The sequence below is a fragment of the Antennarius striatus genome, chromosome 4 (genome assembly GCF_040054535.1).
Source record: "Antennarius striatus isolate MH-2024 chromosome 4, ASM4005453v1, whole genome shotgun sequence".
In the NCBI taxonomy this organism is placed as follows: domain Eukaryota; kingdom Metazoa; phylum Chordata; class Actinopteri; order Lophiiformes; family Antennariidae; genus Antennarius; species Antennarius striatus.
Window position 1 is genome coordinate 24668947 of NC_090779.1, and position 9932 is coordinate 24678878.

A 9932-nucleotide genomic window follows, 5' to 3' on the forward strand; every position below is an offset into this window, starting at 1 on the left:
CCTGGTCGAATGAGGATCGTAAGGGAAAGCGGAGCGCCGGAGGAGGAAACAGGAAGAGGAGACAGCTGCCGGGGACAGGAGGGAGGGAGGACGGATGGAGGGAACAGCGAGGTAGTATTTGTGAACAAACAAGCCAGTCTTATGAGGCCTTGGCGTTTGACAGCAGCGTGTAAGACGAGGATGGCAAGGATGTGAAAGAGGGGTTCAGACGGCTGGATGTTGTGTATTTTGAAGAGAAAAGCTAAAAGTCAAACCAGAAACAACATTACTAGAGCTATTGAATTTTCAGTTATCCATGTCTTCCCCTCCATCACCCTCAAGTGAGCAGTTTCTACTGGTTTAATCCATCATTATCGACCGGGAGACACAGGTTACCATCCGTTAGCGTTAAATCTCTTTGAGCAGAAATCCCGACAGTCGCAGAAATAATGAAGCAGTCAGTCGTTTGTTGTTTTTACAGCAGAGCAGCGTTCAATTGTAAAACTTTATTTCAGTGTAAATGAATTAGTTCACACACAGACTCTCCAAAGGGCTGGACGGCCTCGTCTTAGAGTGTGTTTGGTGGATGATGTCCGGTAGAAGCCTGGGGTTGAATCGGGTTCAGACCATCATCTAAATGTCACAGGATCGGGGAAATTCCATCGAGCTTTGGGAGATAGCAGCCGGTCATATAAATGGTTCTATAAGTTGGTATCTGAAAGGTCTTTCAGTGCAACGTTGGTTTAAATGCTGACCTGACTTGCCTCCGTCGGATTTGTGAATGCAGTTTTTTTTCTCCAGTGGTTGGGAATCATGGGAACCCATCCGTACAAACACGAAACACAACAGCATCATCTAGCTCTTAAAGAATAAAACTATGTAAAGCACTGGTTGCCATCAGCGTCTATAGACGTCAATTCCGTTTTTCACTGGGGGACGGTCTGGGCGGAGCTTGTCAGTGAAAATCAGGCTTCTAATCATGGAATTTATCGTCATGACAACTAATCCAGTTAAGGAAAAGAGGACGGAGAAACAGGAAGACAGGAATTTGGAGCAGCTTACGATACAACAGAGTTTGCATGTCAACTCTCACCCGCAAAGCATCTTGGGATTGATCGTGTCCGGAGTGTTGGAGAAAGTCCACCAAAGGAGATCGAGTGCCACAAAGCGCTGGCTGCCAATGAGTTAAGGGCTAAATTAACTGCCAATGACGAATGAGAAAATCTTCGTGGCTAGCATGTCGTCCTTCCCGTCATTTCCATGAATGTTTTCTATTGGCTGTCAGCAGTAACGCGCCTGTTGTGACATCACAAACCTGACGGGATTCGTCCCAGCAGAGTCATCAGCCGCCACCGCCAGTGCCCCAACAGACAGTTAAGACATTCTAACGTTCTCTCGTACCTGAAGCCATCTCCATCCACCAGTCAAACCTGGTTTTACATACATTTTCATGACGTTGACAGTTTTTTCCCAGACTCCCGGAATCGTAGCTCCTCCCCCTTTTGGAGTTCTTATGCTAGCAGACACAAAACGAATCGTAGCTCCTCCCCCTTTTGGGGTTGTTATGCTAGCAGAAACAAAATTTGTGGTTCCAGCCTCGGATGAAACCACATTCTCCTGCGGGAGGTGTAATTTAGTCAGGAACTGTAACCTTTTACAGACATCTTTGTGAGTTATCCTCTTGGAGGTGGATAGCCACTCCGTCCATCTGAGCTGACCTTCAATGCAATCAAAAGCCATTAATGCCTCCTTTTTTTCCCCATCAGCCTGCCGTCTGATTTGGACAGAAGCCAGAGCATATCCATCCAAGAGCTATTGAACCTCCTCTGTGTGTGTGTGTGTGAGACAGGGTGTGATACTGACCACATTTTACCAAGCTTTTGAATTCTACTCTCTATGCAACACCAGCAATCATGCAAACAGAGTCGTTCTAAAAAAGTTTTTTTTAATTCTCTTTTTTTTATCATTGCTGGGAAAATCTTCCTCCAGACATTATGTCCACTTTCTGACACACCCCATGAATTGAAAGGTTCTTTCTTATGGCCTGGAGTAAAATTCTAATGCAATCTGTGGAGGATTTGAATTAGATTTTCCTGTTAGCCATTCCCTGACTGGACTAAGACATCTGCTTTGAATCTCATCTAACAGGATAAGGTTTGTTCGCTGTCCTTTTCTCAAGCAGGGGTCCTACTTTAAAATCTTCCAGTCCTCCTTCTGACATGTGTTTCTCTCCATCAGGTCTATTTTTAGTCCCATGAAGGACCCTTCATTGTCCAGTAGCTCTCATATGATTGTTTTCCTGATTCTTTATTGTCCACTCCTGCATCTATTTCCCTCATAGTCTATGCACAGCAGCTGTCCACCTATCAGAAGGTCTCTGGTTCAATCCTGAACCCTAGCCGTCCAGTGACATGACTGGACCCCAAATTCCAGTTTAGTCCAGTTTACTTTATTCGTGTTCTATTTAAAGAGTGCATTGTCTAAAGTTCGATGACCGCTGAAACAGGAAGTCGCCAGGCTGTAAAACAAAAATAAAAGTCTTATATGTCGTCATAAAGGAGCTGAAAATGTTTCCCGCCTCTCCTTTCACAGCTGAAATCTTTTCACGATGGGAAGTCAAGGCCAACGTTTTGTTTACCTGCTAACAGGATCACACCGAAGAGATTCAACAAGGAAATTCTGGAGTGCCGTGACTCCTAAAAAGCGGGACCAGCGGTTAAGAAGATGAATGAATGGATGAATTCTGGAGTGGATCCAAGTGTTTTTGTGCCCCAACCAACGGGGTCATCAATTTACCCTCGTCCATTCTTCCATCTGGGGGTCCAGTCCAACCACCTCTGAATTAAATGGAATTGTACAAATGCTTTGCGTGGCTGCTGAAGGTGCTCGTCTCATAATGGGCTTATTTGATTTGTTTTTTACGTTTATGAGAACATTTGACCTTTCTCTTCATTCCACTCATCTAATATGTAGGTTGGAGTCCTACCTCATCGGCGTCCTTGACCACAAACTTCAGTTTTTTTCGTCCTTTGAAACGGACGTTTAGGATTTTCAGACTGTTTTTGTCGGTTTCACATGGTTATATGGGCAAGTCTCCAATTCGTCTCTACTGCATGTTTTAGGTGGAGAGAGGAACCCAGAGAGAAGTCACCCAGACATGGGGAGACTCTGGTGGGTGTCTGCCCCACCAGACACCCCCATGACTGAAATAGCATCAATTAAACCAGAAATGACACCAAAAACGAACCAGAGGAAGTCGGTTCCTGCATCCGGGGCAGGATCAGAGGAACGCCAGCCGCTCTCGTCAGCGTCTGAAGCTCACGACGTCTTCGTCTTTGTTGGCGAACCCTTTCATACAGCGAGGCGCTGCTTGGTAAAAACATTCCTGCGTGACGCTAATTAGCATCAAACTGCTTGCTCGAAACAAAACGGCAGACCGATGTTCAACCCTTAGAATCTACGTTTCTGACTGCTTGTCGAGAAAAAAAAACCAAAGGAGCGTCTGCTGTGGAGCGAAATCGCCCGGAGGATCCCTCAACGGGGATCGATGGGTTCGCTCAGACGCACGGCGGCGAGCTGCATCCCCCTGCCGCTGGTGTGTTTGTTTGTGCTTGAATGAATAAGAGCATTTGCTCATTAGCGGGGTGGGGTTTCCTGCATATCAACGATGGAAACAGCAGCACTTTAGTGCAGCGACGCTGACGGACCAAGAGAGTCGTGCCTCGGACTCCTTTGGCTGCTCTTACTTTTATAATCAGGCAGCTAAGGTTTCCTCCCTGGAAGGACCTGCAGTGGACGTCTTCTCTAAGGCGGTTATCAATGTTATCAACATCAAGTATGAGCAGGAGCGAAGGAAACGTCCGTGGGTTCTTTTTAAAACGAGACTGCATGAAGGAAAACATGTTTTATCTAATTAACACTTCGATATTTGCAAAACTGGTTAAAATTCAAGGATTTTCTAATCTTACGTTTGCTTTAAACCCGCGTCAGGACTTGAACTGTCTCCCCTCGTCGTCTCTACCTGGGATTAAACGTCTTCATCGTCCTCCAGTCGCCGCCGCCGCCTGCAGCCGTCAGACAGTCTGATGCAGTCAGTCGACTCAATTAAAGTCTGCGACCAGTCGGTGCAATAATTCATCCGCCGCTGCAACAACTGTGCTATAACTGTTATTACAGAGCAATCATGTCATTCCAGCTCGTATTGTTCCTCTACCTCTTCCTCCAGCTATGCATGAACTAAAACGCACCTTAGTGGTTTTATTTGCATCAATAATTTTGTTTTATTTTTATTATATTTTCATACTTTTATTGTGTTTTACTTCCGTTTGTATTTTATATTTATTAGATTTTTACTCATCGCACACTGAGAGTGCCGCAGTTCCCCTCCAGGGGGATCAATCAAGTGTTTCTGATTCTGATCAAGTGTTGCTGCAGAAGGTCAGAAGGTCAAGTCCCACAGCTTTCCATGTAATTACATTTCCATGGTCTCCAATGAAGGCCTGACACTAAAGATCTTTTTTACTCTCCGTCACTTTTTGGGTAATTTAATCAACATTTTTACAGAATAGACAAAGATTTCTTCATCAGTTCCCTATTTTATGTCTTTGACTTTAAGTGAGCAGCTCTTTGATATTTTGTCGAATCTGAACCCCGTCATCATGTGACCTCTCGTGTTTCTCAGCTTGTTCAAATTCTACACTTTTAAGTCCAACCTTATTATTACCGAGAGCAACAAAGGCCACGATTGTACTGACAAGATGAGTTGGGGAAAAAAATCCCAGGTGTCCTTTCATGCAGAATAAGAGAGTAATATTTCACACTATAAGAATAAAATGACTGAACCGAATGAAAGCCAGCCTTAGATGAGCCTCAGGCAAGAAAAAAAAGAAGCTTTTTATCCTTAATTAGCCGTCAAATGTCAGAATCAACACTCTCCTCTCCTGCGCAGGAGAAGGTGTTTTGTGTCTTGCAATGAGTCTATGTGAAAGTGCTGAAAAGGTCATGTAATGAAGCAACAGGCGTCGCATCACAATCCCTCATCTGAACATCTGTACATCTCACTCTGGTCTCTATAGCAACTAATATCCTGCATCATGGCGGGGACAGCAGACCTGTGCTCTTCTCAGCTCTTCCTCTGCAGACAAGCACGAGTCATCACGGACAATTACAAACGACTCTTTTCACCACACTCCTTTTTTTTTTTGTATCTTTTCATCTAATGATGAAAATAAAATATTAGAGATGATCTAATCGGTTTTCCCCATCTGACAAAGATGCAGTTAAAATAACATGGGCACAAATTATTGTGGAGCCGAGGAGCTTATTTTAGCAGATGGGAGCTTTTTGTCAGTTCGTATTTATAGATCAACTCTCAGCAAAAGTTATTTCATGACACTTTTCCCAGATTTTTCTGCACGTTCCCCCTGTGATAAACTCTTTAATATTTGATCATCACACATTTTAGTATCAGAGACTTCTCTCTTCAAATGAGCAAGAATTCATCTTGACCAGCGCGAGACGTCAAAACGGCGTTTATTACCACAGTAAACAAGACAAGAAGGAGCGACTGGAGGGTTCAGATACAGCCGGGTGTATAAGATATAAGATGATCTCGGAATTCACACTCCTGTTCTTTCTGCTCGGTGCTGCTTGATAAAACTCCATCTGTCTGCTGCTGCTCCTCTGAGCTTTAAAGAAATGAGGTAAATGAGAGCTTTGAGACTGAAGCTGAACAGATTCATCCAGAATCAGCACTTCTGACTTCACTCCCTACAAGAAAACACTAGAAATTGCTGTTAGAATTACATTAAAGTGAAAAAAAATTTTTTTAAAAAGCAGTGGAAGTCCTCCAGTCGATGAACAGTTTGGGTCTGGTGATGCTTTGCAGGTAATTGCTTCCAGAGTTTCCTTTGGAGGATTAACCCAGTTGTGGTTCTGTTGTCTTTTAGTTTTAATTGCATCTCTGTTCCATACGTCCCAAAATGCAAATGAGGCCAGACTAATTTGCTTTGAAATATAAAGAGTGGAAAAGTTAAAGTTCCCTACAATTTAAAAAAAAAAACGGTCCAGTGAAGAAACAATAAGTGATTGCATTAAAACCTAATTATCTTCTCTACCTGGGGTCAGCTCGGCATTCAGCTTGGTTCTTGGCACCAGGGAGCGCCCAGGTAATTAAATTTTTAAGAGTGGAACTACGGGCAGCCGGATGACCCACAGAGACTGAGGAAGACAGAGGAAGAGGAGGAATGATGGAGAGAATAGAGAGAAGAAGATCAGAGAAAAATTCTGAAACCAGGTTGGAAGGGGAAGAAAGCAAACATGAAGCCGCCTTTAATGGGAAGCATGAGGTGACTAAAGATGTGATGGGTGTGATGGGGCGGGGGGTGGGAGGGGTCTGCAGGTTATAACACCTTTTCTTTTTAATTCATCATCTTCATCAATCTATTCTCGACCGATGGACACACAAAGCCAAAAGAACCTTGGCTTCACAGCAGAGAAACACCTTGTGTCACTGGAACACACACACTTATAACAATCAATCACATTCACAAACAGACTGCAGTGGAGGCACACACACACATACACACACACACACATACACACACACACACACACACACACACACCTCCTGGGATTACTCGTGTCAATCCTGGATGTGAACCCACTCGAACGTCTTGCTGAGACTTTATGGATATTTTATGGGTCTCCTCCACAAATTGTAATGAAACATTCATGAGGTTACATCTGACTGTGCGTGCATGTGTGTGGTGTGTGTGTGTGTGTGTGTGTGTGTGTGTGTGTGTGTGTGTGTGTGTGTGTGTGTGTGTGTATGTGTGCGCTGTGCACAGCTAGATGATTACCCAACAAAGTGCTTTAGAGAAACCTGATCGACTGAACAGGTAACCATCAAAACAAATGTTTTCTGCAGAGAACGCCGCTGAACAAGAGCGAAGCACCAGCTTCCAGTCAGATCTTTGTATTTTTCATACCTTGCATGATGCACATAAGAAATGGGCACAGCTATGAGTGTGAATGTTGCATGAAGTTCATCTAAAGCTTTAATAAGGCCTCGGCTCACCACTCGGTCCTGTTGGGTCGATTTCTGCAGGTGCAGCTCGCATTCAGAGAAATCTTTTTCTGCTTTGGGGGATGCTAGATTTGATTTGTGAACATGCACGTGGTTCCCAGCTGTTCCCTGGTGCAGTCACACAGTGCAATATGAATGGGAATTGGATGGGGCGCGGCGCCATCTATTGGTAGAAACATGGAATAGCTTCATTGGCCTGAAAAAAGATGAAATACTAGACCTCAACTGAAACGAGATGAGTAAAAATGTGTAAATGTTCATTAATTAGGATATTAGCATCTTATCATCCATTATCTATGTCTTGTTCATGTACAGAGGCTCCGTGTTTAATAAACATTAGAACTTGTGCAACTTTAAAAGCTGACAACCAGATGTTGTCTGACAGTAACAAAAAAATCACAAGAAACAGAAGCAGGTGTCTCCAAAAAACTCCAGATGGTGATGAAAAAAAAACAGGAATTAAATATCCATGATAGCAGCAACAACGTCTGGAGCGGAATCAGTCAGAATATCACATGGATCAGAAGGAAGACCAGAAACACCACAAAGCAAAGTAGTTTGTATTTCAAACCTGCTCATTTTATGTATTTTACAGGCAGGACGGTGTGAGGAAATCTCCCTCTCCTGTACCTCAAGAAGGGTGACGCACGTGCGTGTGTGTGTGTGTGTGTGTGTGTGTGTGTGTGTGTGTGTGTGTGTGTGTGTGTGTGTGTGTGTGTGTGTGTGTGTGTGTGTGTGTGTGTGTGTGTGTGTGTGTGTTCACCTGTCATCATCCAGGAGGTCTGGGTCACATCGACATCTTGAGATGAAGTTCAAAGCCTGCAAACAGGAAGAGGAGAGAACCATTAAATGCCATGAACTTCTTTTTGAAGATGTTTGGGTGGGAATGACTGTTGTTGTTGACAATGGATGTGTGTTTTTAATTTACTTGTAGGTATCTCAGAAACATAAAGATTGATTGTTTTTTCAACAAAAACAATTCACTGGTTAAATATCTTAAACTTAGCATCCATCTCAAGTGAAAATCATTACACTTTTCATGAACTCCGTTCAATACATTTGAAAATCTTTAAACTCCTGTTTCATCGGGCATCTTGATTGACTTAAAGTTAAGAGTGCAAGTCTGAGCTAACAAACAGACTGACCTCTTGTGATGTTTTTATGTTTTAAACAGAGATTCATGCTGGAAACACTACTGGAGCGTGTTTCTCCTTCACAGCTCTCAGGTGCTGGTGGAGGTCTGGTCATGTGATCTTCAATGGATTCCTCTACCACCACCGGGCTGACACATCCAAACAGGTAGTAAAGGTGTGTGAAAGGCCTACAATTAGATGTGTGTGTTGGTTGTTGACACAATCCTTCACTCGTCTGCCGTGACTTGAACGTTGCTCAATCACGTTTCTTGGCTAATTATTGTTTGCTCTTTTGTGTGGACACACCTTACAGAAAAATTGTTAGAAAGGGAACTACTCAGCATTTCCTGATTTTTATGGCATTTCTGATGATGTCATGGATGACATCACCGGGCCGAACCATGAGGAGGGTGTAATTTCATGCTGAACGAAAACATGAGACTTCGGTGATGTGAAAGGATTCAAGGCTAAGCAGTCACAAAGAGCTGCTGTGAGAACACAGAAGAAGGAACACATTCAAGGTCCTCCAGCCTCTATGTGGGTCCTGGATACTAGCTAAGCTAATCATTCAGATGTTGAGCGTCAGCTACCAAATTTAACCATCGCCCTTCTATAGATCATAGCATCATCATCAAATAACCACTGATAGGTTTTCAGCTGCCGAAAACACAAATATCAGTCTGCCTTTTCTCACCTCTGTTTTGTTTCTAGTTTATTCTCAAATACATTCATACAGTCACTGAAGTTGGCAAAACTTAACTTTGATCTGATGAGTTTTCAGTCATGACCCAGCGCTCTCACATTTATGCGACATGTTCTAGGAATGTTTTTCTTGAGATATACAGTATTCCCTCTGTCTTTTCTTTCTTTCTCAACAAATGTGTTTGTGGTTGTGTTTTTATCTTATAATTATTTTATGCACTTCTTCCCTCAGATGATGAGGAATGAGAATATCTGCAGTACTTGAAGTGATCACTAGTCAGTAGTAGAAGTCTGAATGGTTGTCTTAACATTTTGAAATAAGTTTTTAAATCTGTCTCTGATCGGAATGGAAACAATACTCCTAAACCTGAGCCAATGGCAGCTTTGCGCATTGGAGTCCTTTTGATCTTTTGAGCTGTTTCTCTGAGTATATACATAGTATGCACTAATTTATTACATTTGTGAAATTTGCAATTTACTGTTTCAAATGAGATAAGTGACTTATAGGGAGACCAGATGAACAGGGAAAGGAGCAGGAGATTTTGGAGAACACTGCAGGCCACCATGTTTTTTCAATATGAGGGAATTCCAAATGTTTCCTTAGGTTTGATATCTTATTAGAAGGAATAAGAATGTTTGTTGTTTAGAGACTGGTTATATGTGTGGTAAGTTTTTATAACTTATGTTATCTTTATATCTCCAAAAATTGTTTTTTCTTAATCATGTGTTCTCACAAATACCACTGTATGATGGCAATTGCCATAAGGCATGCTCTAAATGCGTACAAGCCAATCCAATTTTAAAACAGAGGAAATCTTTTGTCACTTACTTTATTTTATTTCATTTTAATTTGTTTTATTTTGTTTTGGTTTAGTTTTCATTTAGTTCTGGCCCCTTTAAAACAATTTGAACATAGTTCTGGTGTTCTATTTAATTGTAACCGATAAAAAGTGTCATTTTAGCACCGTTTCAAACTATGATTTGTTTATTTGAACACATGAGGAAATAGATGGCTGTCTGTCGTTACGCGT